Below are 16,399 nucleotides of genomic sequence, written 5' to 3'. Positions count from 1 at the left end.
ATCTAACCATTAAGTCCACCACTGGAGCAACTCTTCACCCTTCACTAATTCTACTAAAGAACACCAAAATTTGTGTTATTCTCACTAAAAGTTCCGGCAATCAACACAAACAACTCCATTTTCCTCTTATTGTCGGCGACCACCACCATCACCAAGTAGGTTTTGCTTCATTCTACCGATTTAGTTACTGATTTCATGTTTAGGCTACTAATTTGTTAATATACTTTGTATATGGGTAATGATTTGTTATTTTTCAATTGGAAAGTGGTTAATGATTTGTTTATTTGCTAAGAAATGGTTAATGATTTCTTAAGATGTTTGGAAAATCACAGCCTTAACATTTATTAATTTGTTTGAAAAATGACTTAACTAATAAGAACTTGATTTATAACGACTTGATTTGTTAATGTAATTTTGTTTTGACTTAATTATTAAGCCGAAAAGTTCGTTTTTGTTGTGACTTAAATGTTAACGACTTTGTGCACTTTTATGTAATCATTATGACCTTAGTTTGTAATGACTTAACTAGGTAAGTCCTAAAAACTAAATAATACGTAAAGTAAATGTAACACCTAATTCAAGGTATTTTTCATTTTGAATATTGGTGTGTAATTAGTTTACAAATTTGGTCCCTATAGGCATAACTGTAATTTTTGGGAAGGGGGAGTGTACGCTGGGCGTACCTCTTGTACGCGGGGGGTACGTAATTAGGGGATAAACCCTAATTTCAAGGTTTGGACCCTATTTAAGCAACCTTATGCCCAAGGTTTTCTTCTTACCATCCTCCTTAGCCTTTTTTGAGTCCCATTTCGAAACCCTAACCCATTTCAAGAGAGAGTTGACATTTGTGTGTGGTTTGGTGTATCTCCAAGAAGAAGAAGCTTGGTTGAAGAACATTAATCAAGGAGGAGCTTGAAGATCCAGATTCCATTCATCATTTCCAGCTTCATAAAGGTATAAATCGTTGACCTTGCTCATTCTATGCTTAGATCTAGATCTAGTAGAGTTTTGGTCACTTTTTGGTTCCATGAATGAGATATAGTAGGAATTTACCACTCCAGAAGTTATGATTGCTCCTGTTAATTTTTCTAAGATCCCTAGTTCATAAAGTTAGCATCTTGATGGTTGAGGGTCACTCATGCACGAGTATATGTCCATTTGGTGAAAGTATGATGCTAAATATAAGGTTTGAGTCCATTTGAGCCATGCAAAGGCACCAAGTTAGTGACTTTATGGATTAAGACATTTCCCAAGATCTGGATATGAAATATAGACGTTTGGTCTTAAGCATTAAGCGCTTAATGATCAAAATGGCTTAATGGGAACGTACGCAAGCGTACGGCGCGTGTACACGTCTAAATCCCCGATCATGCGTAGCAACCTAGTATGCCATGTGTACAAGTGGTACGCTTAGCCTACTCGAGCTGGACTTGGGCTTTCAAATTTTGGGCCACTATTGGACTTTAGGGTTTTGGGTCCTTATTGGGTCACATGTCTTTTTGAAATTGGGCCATTGTTAGGCCTTGGGCCTTCATGGATTTGGGTCTATATTGGGCCTTGAGTGTCCTTTAGGAATTGAGCCATTATTGGGCTTTTTTTTCCATTGAGTTTGGCCACGACTTTTAGGACATTTGAGGTAGGGATAAAATGGCCTTTTATACTGGGAGTCGAGATTAGTTGATTAAGGTCCCAATTATGGTTTATGAATCAATTATTAATTATGGTTTTATTTGATTGGTTAATGCAGGGATTCTCCGGCTCATTAGTCCGAGCATCTATTCGATTGTCAGCAGACTGAGGTGAGTTTGCTCAATGTCCTGCTGGACACTAGGGATTATATGTTCTTGGAGTCTTTGTGACTCCTGTTGTATGTGTCGTATGTCTGTGTGTCTGTTTCTATATACGTGTAGGGTGAAATAGACCTAGTACAGACTTGTGCTGACATATAAGTTGAAATAGACTCGGGGGTGAAATAAACCCGGGTGTGAAATAGACCCGGTACAACTTTGGGCTGAAACATAAGTTGAAATAGAATCGGGGGTGAAATAGAACCGGTACAGCCTTGAGCTGATGTATACGTATGGTATGCGATATTTTGGGGAACTCATTAAGCTTTGTGATTACGGTTTCCGGTTTGAAAGGGAAGAGCTCGTGATGATCGCATTGCACACACCATGATTTTCTGCTTATTTGACTTTGATGTACTTTTGGGATGTTTATGGATACTCTCCGAATACTTTATGGTTTTGACAAATATATTTGGCTGATGGTTTATTTAATATAAAAAAACAATTTTTTTTTTGGTTTTGAGTTTTGGGATGTTATAAGTTGGTATCAGAGCCATGGTTTGAAGGGTTTGGGCATACTCTCGGGTGTGCCTGAACTCAAACTGAGGATTTGTAGATTTTTTATTAGAAGAAATGTTTTATAAAAGAAATTTCTACTAAAAGAGAGGGGTGTGGTGCATGAAATAGACCGAGCTCAAGTAAGTTTTCCCAAAATACCTATACATGTTCCTGTGATATGCTTTGAATTATGAATCTATGAATTACATGCTATACTAGGGCTAAGGATCTGCTTAGGATTTGCATGATAGAATACTTGGAGAGATGCCTTTATATGGCTATTGTATGAGCTTGTAGACTTGCATGCTAGTACTGTATCAGTTAGTGATAGGATGACCTGTTTAGGTTATGCTTTGCTTCCGATTACTCAATGCTCGAATGTTGCTTGCTTTGTGCTTTTAGGAGTTCCCATTAACATCAGCTAACTAGTAAGCAAATACACTAAGTTACATATTGCTGAGATTAGATAATTTTAGAAGGTTAGGTTTAACCTTATTGTGCAGCTCTTGTATGAGTTCAACCGTGGTAGTGTGAAACCTTTCATTCAAAGAATTATCTGGTGTCAGTGATATGTAATATATATATATTATATATATATATATTATATATATATATATATATATATATATATATATATATATATATATATATATATATATATATATATTATTATATATATATATATATATATATATTATATATATATATATATATATATATATATATATATATATATATATATATATATATATATATATATATATATATATATATATATATATATATATATATATATATATATATATATATATATATATATATATATATATATATATAATGATGGTTTGAATGGTCTATTTTCAATATGGTGGTCATTCGAGGAGGTTCTGGTAGTGGTTCTGGTGCCGGTGATGGTTTGAGTTTGGGCTCTAGGGCCGAGTTTATGGATAATCAGATGCGAGAGTTCATTTCATCAGAGATTACCCGCACTATTATTGAGCAGACTCCTGTGATCTTTGGTACGTTCAAGGAGGGTATTATGGAGATTTTGGATGAGCTCTTGGACGCTTTTCATTCTGAGATGATGGCGATGGTGGGAGCCCACTCTTTGACTTTCAGAGAGTTTCGGGCATGTGCGGCTCCAAAGTTCTTTGGGAAGAAGGACCCGATTGTGAGAAGGCGTTGGTTGGTGGATGTCACAAACGCCTTCCGTACTACCTGTTGCCTCGAGGGGCAAAGGTCACACTTGCATCATGTCTTTTAAAAGACAGAGCCTGATATTGGTGGGAGGAGGTTAGATACGCCTGGGGAGGCGAGGTGGTTGAGTCGATGACTTGGGAGGATTTCGTGATGAGGTTTCAAGCTGAGTTTGCACCGGTGATAGAGGTCTAACAGTTGGTGAGGGAGTTCCAGGACCTTTGCTAGACTATTGAGATGATGACGGAGATCACTGCTATGTTCCGAGAGAGGGCGTTACTGGTTCCGCAGTATGTGGCAGCCGAGGAGATGAAGAAGGCGAGATACCACGATATGTTGAGGAGCGATATCAGGCAGTTTGTGAGCAGATTTAGTTGCAAGACACTGGAAGATATGATGGTGCGAGCAAGAGGGAGTGATAGATTTGGAGATGGATAAGAAAGGAAGCCGGATCAGGTACATGGTTCTGAGGGTTCGGGCAAGAGGCCCAAGGTTTTTGATTTGAGATCGAAGGCCCAACATGTCCGGGGCTGTTGTGGCACACGCGACAAGTAGCACGATGGAGCTTGCAGGGGTGGTGGTTCAGACTGTTACAAGTGTGGCATGACTAGGCACTTTAGCCGGGATTGCACAACCACCACCCAGGATCGAGTTTGATTTGCTTTCATTGCAATCAGAGGAGCCATAAAAGGCCTATTGTCAGAGTTTAACAGCAGCATGACCAGTTGCAGCCCCCGCTCCGACGACCTTGCATATTACAGATGACCGTCAGAGCAAGGCGAAGGTGCCTGTTGTGAGGAACATGGCATTTCAGCTGATAGTCGAGGAGAATCGTGAAACACCAGATGTGGTAACGGGTATGTATCTTCTCCTTATCACTTTATTTATGTTGATTTTCCTATTTATATATGTGCTTTGCTTTTAGGTTCGTTCCTTGTGAACGATATCTTTACTTTAATTTTGTTCGATTCGGGGGTTACCCTATCCTTTGTATCTCTTGAGCTCAACAAGAGGTTTGTTGATGCTTAGGGTTAGTTGGAGTATCCATTAGAGGTTGAGATTGCTGATGATCAACCTGTGTAAGTATTGAGGGTTCATCGAGGCTGTATATTGGAATTGTTTAGTGATTCACCCTCAAGATTTTGTGACATTATCTCTATCAGGTCTGTTGAACTATTTACACGGATGACAAGAGTCTGAGCTATATGATAGATCAAACAAATCTGAATATCACGCATCATAGATGGTTGGATGTAGTGAAGGATTATGATTGTTAGATCCTTTATCACTCAGGGAAGGCCAACATGGTGGCCGATGCTCTCAACCACAAGACAGTTGCTGCCCCGATCAGGGATGTGTGTATGTGGATGACCGTGATTACCCCGCTCTTAGAGCAGATCCGTGAGGCTCTGGTTGGGGTTATGAAGGAAGAGCACCGGAAGAGTGAGCGCATAGTGGGCCAGGTGGCTTCCTTTGATTTGTTGGGTTTTATGTAATATAACACTCCTATGGTGCACATACAACCCTAATGCTTTGGATCTAAGTTTTCTCTAGTTATACATGTAACAAAAAAATTATCTAAAGCATGAAGCCTACAACTAGCATACAATTTGATATTTGCAACATAAAATCAAGTTAAATGAATACCTCTATATTGTAGCTTGTAGAATTTGGCCTTTCAAGAGCTTAGCACCTCAAGTGTGATGCCTCAAACAAGTCATAAACACCATGAACAAGTGGAATTCCTAGAGTTTCAACTTGTAAACCCTAATCCTCCCTTTGGGCCTTTAATCCAACAATCCATATGATAAGCCTTTGGACTAACTTTTAGTCCATTCTAATCAACATGGATCATTACCCCAAACTATATGTATTACTGATTTACCTAATCAGTCCCTGTTAATTTAATTAGTCTCTTTTGATCACAAAATTAATTCCAAATTAATTCTTGATCAATACTAATTAAATAATATGATTTCTCAATTTATATATTATACTTATAATATATTAATAAATCACAAATAACCTTTTCCTCAAATATCCATCCTATCAGATTGTTCTGGTGAAGGCAACCCGAAATGGACCATGCTACTCTCGGGTCAAGTAGATATCAATTATAGTTATGGGATTAATCACCTAATCCAACATGATTATGAAAGCTGGGGATTATTGACCCTTCATCGAAGGATGTGGGTTCCATAATGGGGTGGTGCACATCAGGTTTTGATGGAGGAGGCGCACAAGTCAAGATTCTCTATTCATCCCGGAGTGACAAAGATGTATAGAGATCGTCATCCTAACTATTGGTGGCCATGTAAGAAGCAAGACGTGACTTGGTATGTGGAGAGGTGCTTGACTTGCAGAAAAGTCAAGGCTGATCATCAACGACCTTATGGAAAAATGGAGCCGTTAGAAGTTCATGTTTGGAAATGCAAAGAGTTACGATGGATTTTATCACAAAATTGCCTCGGACGACGCACATAGTGCATTCGATATGGGTCATCATGGATTGATTGACCAAGGGCACACATTTTATTCCTATACATGAGAGTATTTCGGCAGAGAAGCTGGCCACTGTCTACATTCGGGAGGTGGTATGGCATGGGGTGCCGGTTTCTGTGGTCTCTGATAGGGATGTTCGGTTTACTTCCAAGTTCTGGAAGAGATTCCACGAGGAGTTGGGTACTCTCCTTCACTTCAATAAAGATTTCCACTCGCAGACTGATGGTCAGAGCGAGCGGACTATCCAGACATTGGAGGACATGTTGCGGGCATGTGTTCTAGATTTTGGTGGTAGTTTGGATATGTATCTTCCTTTGGCGGAATTTTCGTATAACAAAAGTTATCACACCTGCATTAATCGACTTTCTTTTGAGATGCTTTATGGGCAGAAGTGTAGGACCTCGATATGTTGGGGTGAGGTCAGTTATGATGGGTTTTGAGCACTATAACATCCCTATGGTGCATATACAACCCTAATAATTTGGATCTAATTTTTCTCTAATTATACATGCAATTTCATTTTTCCAAAGCATGAAGCCTAACTAGCATACAACTTTGATAATTGAAACATTAAAACAAGTTAGATGATTACCTCTTTGTTGTAGCTTGTAGAACTTGGCCTTATAAGAGCTTAGCACCTCAAGTGTGATGCCTCAAATGTTTCACAAAACACCAAGAACAAATGAGGATTATGAGAGAGGTTTAGGAGGCACCCAAAATCGTCTATACTCTTCTTAGAATACATGTGTGTCCGATTTTAGGGCTTAGGGGTTGCATATATAGTGTAGAATTCCAAAGGTCACTTGTAAACCCTAATCCATCCACTTAGGCTTTTGATCGAATAATTCATTTGGACTAATCACTTCATAAACTCTCACATAAGCTTAGTCCATCACTAATCAATCATGGATCATTAGCGCAAACTATATGTATCACTGATTTACATAATAAACCCCTGTTAATTTAATTAGTCTCTTTTGATCACCAAATTAATTCCAAATTAATTCTTGATCAATACCAATTAAATAATATGATTTCTTAATTAATATGTTATTCTTATAGTATATTAATAAATCATAAATAACCTCTTTCTCAAATATCCTTCCTATTAAATTGCTTCGGTGAATGCAACCCAAATGGACCATGGTACTATCGGGTCAAGTACATACCAATTATAGTTATGGGCTTAGACACCTAATCCAACAGTCTCTCACTTGGATAAGTCTAATAACTATAACTACATGTACGAATTCAAAAACCGACTAGCAATCGTAGCTCTCAAAAGCCGTCGTCGAACTCTGATGCGTCCTTTAGATAAGGAATCATATAATCCTCTGTTCTTCAAGATATCGTGCAGAAAAATACATGGAACATAGTCATACTTATTGTCCAGCAGTTTGTTTCCTGATTTCTGATTTGTTTGACATAGAACCTAATTGAACACATCAACTGAGTCCTGACCGGGCCCGAGACATAAGTCAAAATAAAATCATTTAGGGGCCCAAGATATCGCTTTTAATCCTCTTAGGATAAAAGGAACAAATAAACCTTGACTTATATGCTTGTACTAATTACTTGTTAAATTATACACAATAACACGCTTTATAAGATCAAGTGACTGATGTGTTTCCGTACTATCGATGCACAACCAAATCGTAATCAACAACTCATATATCTTGGTTTGAAGACTATACAATATTATCATCTCACAGTCACTCATGATAAATTCCACGAAGTGATTCATGTGAGTGTGGGTTTAATCGAATACTCAAATCTTATTTCAGGAGCACTTATGAACGTTGTAGCAAACTTTTTATATGTCTAAACACCTTAGACAATCTACAATCCAATTCATGACAGTCTAACCTCATAGCCTACTTCCAAAGTATGATCGACTGTGAATGGTTTGAATAATCTTATTATTCTGGAAGTCAAAACATGCAAATTGAAACAATAGTAAATAATTGACACAAGATAGTAACTTTACTCATAAATAAAACTCCTTTTATTCAATCATAAAATGTCAATTACATTTTATCTATTACAAGTTTCTAAATAACTATCTAATCACTAAAAATAATATCGTCCACCAGCCCAATACTCCTAGCATGCTGCAACTGCAAGTGCTTAACCGTACTCAGTCCCTTCGTAAGAGGATCTGCTGGATTTTCCTCTGACGATACCCTCTTTACTACGAGGAGTCCTTCTTCTATCCGATGTCTTATGAAGTGATATTTTCTGTCGATGTGCCCGAATTTGCCGTGATCCCTTGGTTCCTTGGTTAAGGCGACCGCACTCTCGCTATTAAAGAAAATCTCCATAGGCTCCTTTACAGCTGGTACAACTGTAACACCGTAAATTTTCAAACAAAATTTTCATTTTTAGTTTCATAAAACACATGTCATTTTAAATAAACACCATTTAATAGTCAACAAAGTTTTCAAAACATTATCAAAATACAGGATCCCCATTCGTGACTCTTTTCTCTGGTGTGTACAATCGAGCCGCCGCCTTCCCGCGATCCTGATAAGAACCTGCAACACATAACACATAACACGGTAATCACGAAGCTTAGTGAGTTCCCCAAAATACCGAATACAACACATATGCGACTCAAGGCTACAGTACGACCCTCCGATCGATGTGTCTCAGCGGGACCCTCCAGTCTCGTAGCTCGTTGGACCCTCTGGTCCGGTCATAGCTCGTTGGACCCTCTGGTCCGGTCATAGTTCGTTGGGCCCTTTTGCCTGGTCTGTATCGTTGGACCCTCTGGTCCGGTCTGTACAATCATATAGCATACATATAACACATAGCACAAATCTCATACATAACACATAAGACCCTCCGGTCAACACATAAATACCACTCTAGGTAACGTATAGTGAGAAGACTCACCTCGAATGATGAACGGCTCATACAAATGTCGCCGTTGCGCACCGGCCTCTACCTCTAAGCCATATCTACAATGATCTCAAATTAGGATCTAAGTCCCAACCCTCATTCTCTAGGTCTAAAGGTAGTCCACTAACTAGTCCATAAATAACCCCAAAAGCCATTGGGCCCACCAAGGCCTAATAATAAATGGACTCTACCGAGGCCCAACTCTCAAGTCCAAGAGGCAAGCCCAACTCAAGGGCCCAAGGCACATATACATATTCCTTTGGTCCAAATGTCTAGCACAACAAGCCCAACACTTAAGGCCCATTATAAGACTTAGCCCAAAAAGTCCACAGTAGGGTTACGCGGGGCGTACCTCCCTTGGTACGCTCAGCGTACTCCATCGTACACGTATCCTGATCGGGGACACCAAATTTACCTTGTCAACTCTTTTGGTCTTAATCAGTTAAGACCATAGCTATACTCTTAGATCTGGATTCCATAAAGGCTCACACTCAATAAAGCTCGTAACTTTAAGCCTTTGCATGGCTGATCAAGTCCCAAACACAAAAACTCTCACTCTTTACTACCCAAAATTCTCATATCTCATGCATGGTTTGATTCCAACATCCAAGGACTCATTTTTATGAATCCTTTCCATTAGAAACACTTAAAGGGACATATATTAGGCTATGGAGCTTAAAAACTCATAAAGCTTCAATCTTTGGGACCAAAAACCCCAAAAATGGACCCAAAACAAAACTAGTACAACAATAAGCAAGTTTCAAACTTGATACCTTTGGAAGATGCACCAACAAGAGTAGATCATAGATCCAAAAGCTAGATGCTCAAGCTATTCTCTTTCAAAGCTCCTTCTTCTTCAAAGGCCAAACATAATAAGTCATCACCCCACTAGATCCATATGAGAAAACCACCAAGATTCAAACTTTATGCTTTCTAGAGCTAGATCAACATGATTAGGGCTTAGATCCACAAGCTCCAAGCCAAGCAATGCTTCCTCAAGAAACTCCTTCTTCCACAATATGCACCAAAAACTCACTAAATCACCAAAATGCTCAAGAATCACTCAAATGGAGGCTTAGGGTCGATTTCAAGGGCTTAGAGGGATGGAGGCTGAAGGTATTAGGGTTAGGTTATGAGATAAGGACCTTAAATAGGGTCCAAGACCCTAAAATAGCGTTCATGTATGTTTGGCGTACGCCCAACGTTCATATGGTACGCCCAGCATAGCGTACTCTGAAGAACATTCGCGACCCTCCCTGGTCAGTACGCCCAACGTACTCCAATTTACGCCCAACGTACTTAGTACGCCCAACATACTCGACTAAACCACAAATGTAACATCCAAAATTTCAAAACAATTAAAACTTTTCAAAATCACCCATTTTATTAACGTTGTTACAAAAAGGTTTTCAATACATTATTAAACAGAATAATTTCCCAGGTTCATATCATAAAACACCAACACGAGGAACGGTACGATCACGCCTTGGCCTTGCCACAGACTCTTGAGAACCTGAAACATAAAACCACAACTGTAAGCCCGAAAGCTTAGTGAGATACCCCCAGAATACCAACCACATATACGCCTTTCCAGGCCCTGACCTTCCGGTCCATAACATATTGCCTTCCGGCCCATAACATATCGCCTTCCGGCCCTTAACATATTGCCTTCCGGCCCATAAGCATAAAATACATATATAACATAACAAACAATCATATAGCAGTTCATAGACAACCATCGATCAACAGATCACATATCATAGCATTACTCAAACAAGATACCGGTCTAGCCGGTCACTATCATAACATTACCCTATGAATCAGTCAACGTACTAAATGCATACATACGCCTTTCCAGGCCATGACCTTCCGGTCCACATAGTAATGCCTTCCGGCCTGTAACATATAATGACAACTACCCGGATTTCCATCCGGTAAAAAGGGTCGGCCTTGGTGCCATAAACCCTAACGATATAGTGAGGATAACTCACCTCGAAACTGCCGACTGAACAGATAGCTCAAGCTGCTCCGATCACTGATACGATCTCCACTTCTGGATAGTCACCAATGCACTGAACTCAAACAATAACAACAATTACCAAAATACCCCTGGAACCACTGGTCAATCCTTGGTCAAAGACAAGGTCAAAGTCAACCCCTGACTGACCCTACTCGCCGAGTCAACCCTATGACTCGCCGAGTCCCCATACTCAGAACTTCACTTAACCCGCGACCTAACTCGCCGAGTCGCCCCAAGACTCGCCGAGTTCAACGACTCTGAGTCCACTCGCCCTTGACTCACCGATTCCTTAAGATTCCTTTTCTACACGTCGAGTATCCCCTTTTTGCTCGACGAGTTCCTCCTGGAAGAATCGCGGGGCCACCCCGACTCAACTCGCCGAGTCTGAAGAACAACTCGACGAGTCCCAGTTATTCTTCAAGCTACTCGCCGAGTCTGTTCATCGGACTCGGCGAGTCCATGCCATGCAACCGCTCAAACTGCCTTCTAAGGTCAGAACTGCTCCGACCATTCATAGGCCTGGCCTTCCTAGACTGGTCCATCACGTAAGGTCCTCATTTTGGTGCTCATGATACACCCCATGATTCATAACATACATATTGGCCTAAGGCATAAGGATTCCAATCCAAAACCTTCATCAATTCCCGAAATGTATAGGCATGGGACGTTCTGGACCTCCAAAGGTCCCAATACAGAGTCACAATCGTTTGGGGGACTAGGGTAGCATTCAATCTAATCACAAAAGGGTTCCACAAACCCTAATTCCATAAACACATCAACATAGCAGAGCATAACTCGAATTCTTACCTGAATAATGTGCCCTCTGCGTCCCCGAATCCTCAGAACGTGACTCCCTTGCTGTTCCTTTAGCCAAGCCCTTCTCTTCCTTGCACAACAACTCTTCCAAGATCAACAATGGCCCTTAAACTTTGCTCCAGATGCACCCAATCGATTTAGGGTTCTTCTCAGAAGGCTAAAATGAACAATGACGGCCAATAAGTGCCTCTTATACGTCCCAAACCTGAACGGTTAGGGTTTTCGCCAAACAGCGCAGACTCGCCGAGTCCATATCTGGACTCGTCGAGTCCAGTCGCGAACCCGCGACCCGGTCTGCGATCCTACTCGGCGAGTCCAGGCTCCAACTCGCCGAGTCCCCTCTTAAAACACCCCCAAATCATAGTTATATCAATATTTGGAATTCCGGGCTGTTACAACTCTCCCCCACTAGAACTAGACTTCGCCCTCGAAGTCTCACTCTGAAAATAGCCCCGGATGCTGCTCCCACATATCACGTTCCAAATCACAGTTCATTTCCGATCCCCTCCGGTGCTGCCACTGAACTAACACCAAAGGTATCTCCTTATTCCTCAGAACCTCGATCTTCCGTTCTCTGATGACCACTGGCTTCTCGGCATAATTCAGGCTTGCATCCAACTGAATGTCTTCTAATGGAACCACTGCCGACTCATCGGCTATATACTTCCTCAATTGCGACATATGAAAATTTCGTGGATTTGTCTCAAATCCGTGGGCAACTCCAACCGGTAGACCCTCAGGCCTACCCCCGCAATCACATGAAAAGGCCCAATATACCGGGGCCCCAACTGGCCCTTCTTCTTGAATCGAATCACTCCTCTCCAAGGAGAGGCCTTCAGGAGTACGATGTCGCCGACCTGAAACTCAAGCTCGGATCGGTGGCTGTCTGCATAACTTTTCCTGTCGGCTCTGGGCGGTCAATAACCTCTGTCTCATCTGCTGAATCTGCTCTGTCGACTGAAGCCCGATCTCTGTACTGTCCATCGCTCTCTGTAATCGAAAATTACCCAAGATGTAACTCTGCTCTAAATCTCAACAATCACTCGACCCATAAGGGTTAGGAAACCATGAACCACCGGATCCCCGATCCAAAGCCCACTTTGTCCATCCCGGACCGACTGAGAGATCCATTCTCACTCTCAGAGCAACTCTCACAAGTTCTCCTCTTGCCATCACATACACCTACTGAACTAGTCCCAACACCCGCAGGTTGGAAGACCCGATACACTGATGATATCCTCGAACATCTCCCAAGATGAACCATTACATCCATCCTACAATCTGATCAGAATCACATGGAGAATTTAAGATTCTCTCTCCCCCTGCATCCCTTCTGAGCCTCAACAGCCATTTCCAACCCGTATGGGTTCCTACTTCGCTGCCGCGAACACGATGCTCAAAGCCATACTCGAAATACTCTAACCATAACTCTGCTCTGCAGCTTTCATTCTTGTGAACTTGCACTCCCCTTCGGAGTTACACACCTTTCCCTTTTCCTTCCAAGGGACCCTCTTGGCCATAATGCCACTCCAACCGGCGCCACGGTGCTCGCCCCAAGCGACACCACCCTTTTTGCGTAACCGCTATTCACATACTCGGGTTCTCATTGCAGGGACTCTCAATCTCATGCACTCTCTCCACTCATCAAAATCACTGCCTCAGCTAAACAAGATCACTACCCCGGGGCCAGACCCTCCAATGTAATCACATTGCAACATACACAATCCGAAATCTCAAACCGATCCAACAATACCATCAGAGTCCCCAGCATGACTGGACCGACTCTCATAACACACACTAGCCACTCGGGGCTGTATCTCTGTGGGTCCGTACACCCAAACTCTGTGAACCCTCAGGTTCTAACTCTAGGAACCTTCCGGTTCCAACTCTAGAGACATGCACAACATAAATCCCGTGGGATTAATGCAGTACAACCCATCACGTACCTCAAGCATACAAATACTCTGATCACATAACCCCGGTTACTTACTCAAGCTTGATCACGGCCTTCTCTCAGGCCTCCACAATCAAATGTCCTAGGTCTGTATCCCGCCCCGCGTACTCGACAATCGCTCTCGTCAGCCTATACTCTGAGCTGATAAACACTGCTGAATCCCAACAGCTAAGCACCCTCACATACTCATCGATCTCCCGGGGAATTCTCCAATTCTCCCCCACTAAAGCACTGACTAACTGCCACGGATCGTCATTAACGACTTTTCAGAACAATCCTGCACAGAGAGAACATTTACCCACTGACTGCTTCCCACAAGCATAAGCAACCCTCAACAAAACACCTCTAACAAATAACTTACCACATATAGCATACATATCACATATCATATCCGACCTTCAACCCAGTGCCGCATCTCCACTAACAACCCTCACGAACGATAACCAACGGAATACCCAACAATAACCCGTAACCAACCCACAACCTGCCAAAGGATGAATACCGCATCGAAAACCGCACAAGGCTACCGGCACCAAAACACCAAACTATAACCATGCCAACCCATCAGGGAACGACGAATGTCAAAGCGAAAACCTGAAGCACCAATCCATAACCATGCCAAACCCGCAAAGTAACGAATACTGCATCGAAATCCACACTACCAGCACAAACAATACGCCACAATCAACGCAAGCTAATCAAGACATCAAGAAAGCATCATACCCGCGGCTGCCTCCGGCACTGCTCCGTCTCCCTCTGTCGCAAGCAGATAAGCACGACCCTGAGCCCTTGGGGCTCCGCTCCATCCTGTCCTCCTCCTGAACTCCTCAAGGTGGACGATGTTAGAGCCTGCACCGGTCCTGCAGAAAGCTGTGGACAGTTGACCCTCAAATGTCCAGCCTGCTGACAATGATAACAAATTCTCGAATCCCGAATCGGCACTGACTGCCGACGGTCCCGCGCATAGTGCCCCTCTTTTCCGCACTTGCGGCATGCACCACCGGACCAGCAACTCCGGTGTGACCCCTCCCACACTTCCCATAAGTGTGGCCGCTCCGATCCCCCACTCTAACATCAACGGTACTGGACCGTTTCGGCGCTGGCTGCGACTGCATCGGAGCCTGCCTCAGCTCACACAACTGCAACTCCACCTCTAACTCACGCCGCATGGCGGCCTCCTGCAACACCAACAAGGCCTCGCACCTCTGCGCAAACACGAACTGTCTGATATCCCCCTTGAGCATACTCAGATATCGGAACATCTGAGCCTGCTCCGAAGCGAACTCAGGGCAAAACATCGCCCTCTCAATAAACATCCTGGTGATCTCAGTCACCGACTCCAAATCCTGTTTCAGCTCAAGGAACTCCCGAGCCAATCTCTCCTTTTCATCCCGCGGAACATAGCGAGTACTGAACATCTCTCTGAATTGTTCTCATGAAACCGCAGCCCTCTGCGCATCAGAAAATGACCTCGTGGTCAATCTCCACCAACCCTTCGCCCCGAGCCTCAACCGGTTCAGAGCACACCTCACCCTCTGGTCAGCAGGGCATAACTCGTGGAAAAATACCCCTCCACGTCTGATAACCATCTCATAGCAACAATCGGGTCCTGAACCCTATCGAACGTGGGAGGCTTCTTATAATAGAAGTCCCGATACTGAAAACCCCGACTAGCTCCTCCCCTTGTCGCTGCTACAGTCGTTGTAGCCGCCGCGGCAACCGTCTCTGCGAGAGCCGCATATCGCTCATCGAAATACTCAATCATGGCGGTCTCGATCGACCCAACAACTCCGGCAACTCAGCCCGGAACAATGCGGCAACCCCATCACGCAGGATCTCATGAATCCTCGCATCCCGCTCGCTCGTGCTCGTCCGACCGATAACCTTCGACGGCACTGATCCACCCGGAACTCGCTCTCCAGCTCCCGATCCTGATCCGGATCCACTATCATCATGCCTCGAAATCTCCATACTGAAGGCACCCTACCAATCTCAGACACTTCCCAAAATCCTGGGATCCAACTCTCGCAACCCCACCCTAGAGACCATGGTTTCCCTGATACGCGTATGGGTCCTGTGCTTTCAGTAGTACGGGCCCATACTACCTTCCACACCTACCCATATTTGTATGAAGTACTACCACAATACTCTAGGGAACATGCATAACAACTATCAACCCTCACCACTAGAGGAACACTGAGAACATCCCATAGGGGACCCTAGGCTACAGGCATCACATATCAGGCAACATTATCATGAATTCCTGAAGATCCCTAGCCTAACTCTAGCATGCTGTTCTATCAAGCTCAAATAAACAAATATCATGTATGGTATCTTGGGGTTACTTACTGGCTCCGGCTGATCGTACCTCCGCGTCCTCCTTTTACCAAATTTGAAAACCATTTTAATTTCTCATTTTAATTTCTCTTTTTAAAATCCTCCTCGATTTGAGACTAGAGTCACACGAATGTTTCCCCCAATTCACTCAAACCAAGGCTCTGATACCAACTTGTAACATCCAAAATTTCAAAACAATTAAAACTTTTCAAAATCACCCATTTTATTAACGTTGTTACAAAAAGGTTTTCAATACATTATTAAACAGAATAATTTCCCAGGTTCATATCATAAAACACCAACGCGAGGAACGGTACGATCACGCCT

The sequence above is a fragment of the Lactuca serriola genome, chromosome 3 (assembly GCF_051521515.1).
Source record: "Lactuca serriola cultivar US96UC23 chromosome 3, Lser_US96UC23_V15, whole genome shotgun sequence".
Classification (NCBI taxonomy): Eukaryota; Viridiplantae; Streptophyta; class Magnoliopsida; order Asterales; family Asteraceae; genus Lactuca; species Lactuca serriola.
This window is presented reverse-complemented; position numbering follows the sequence as displayed.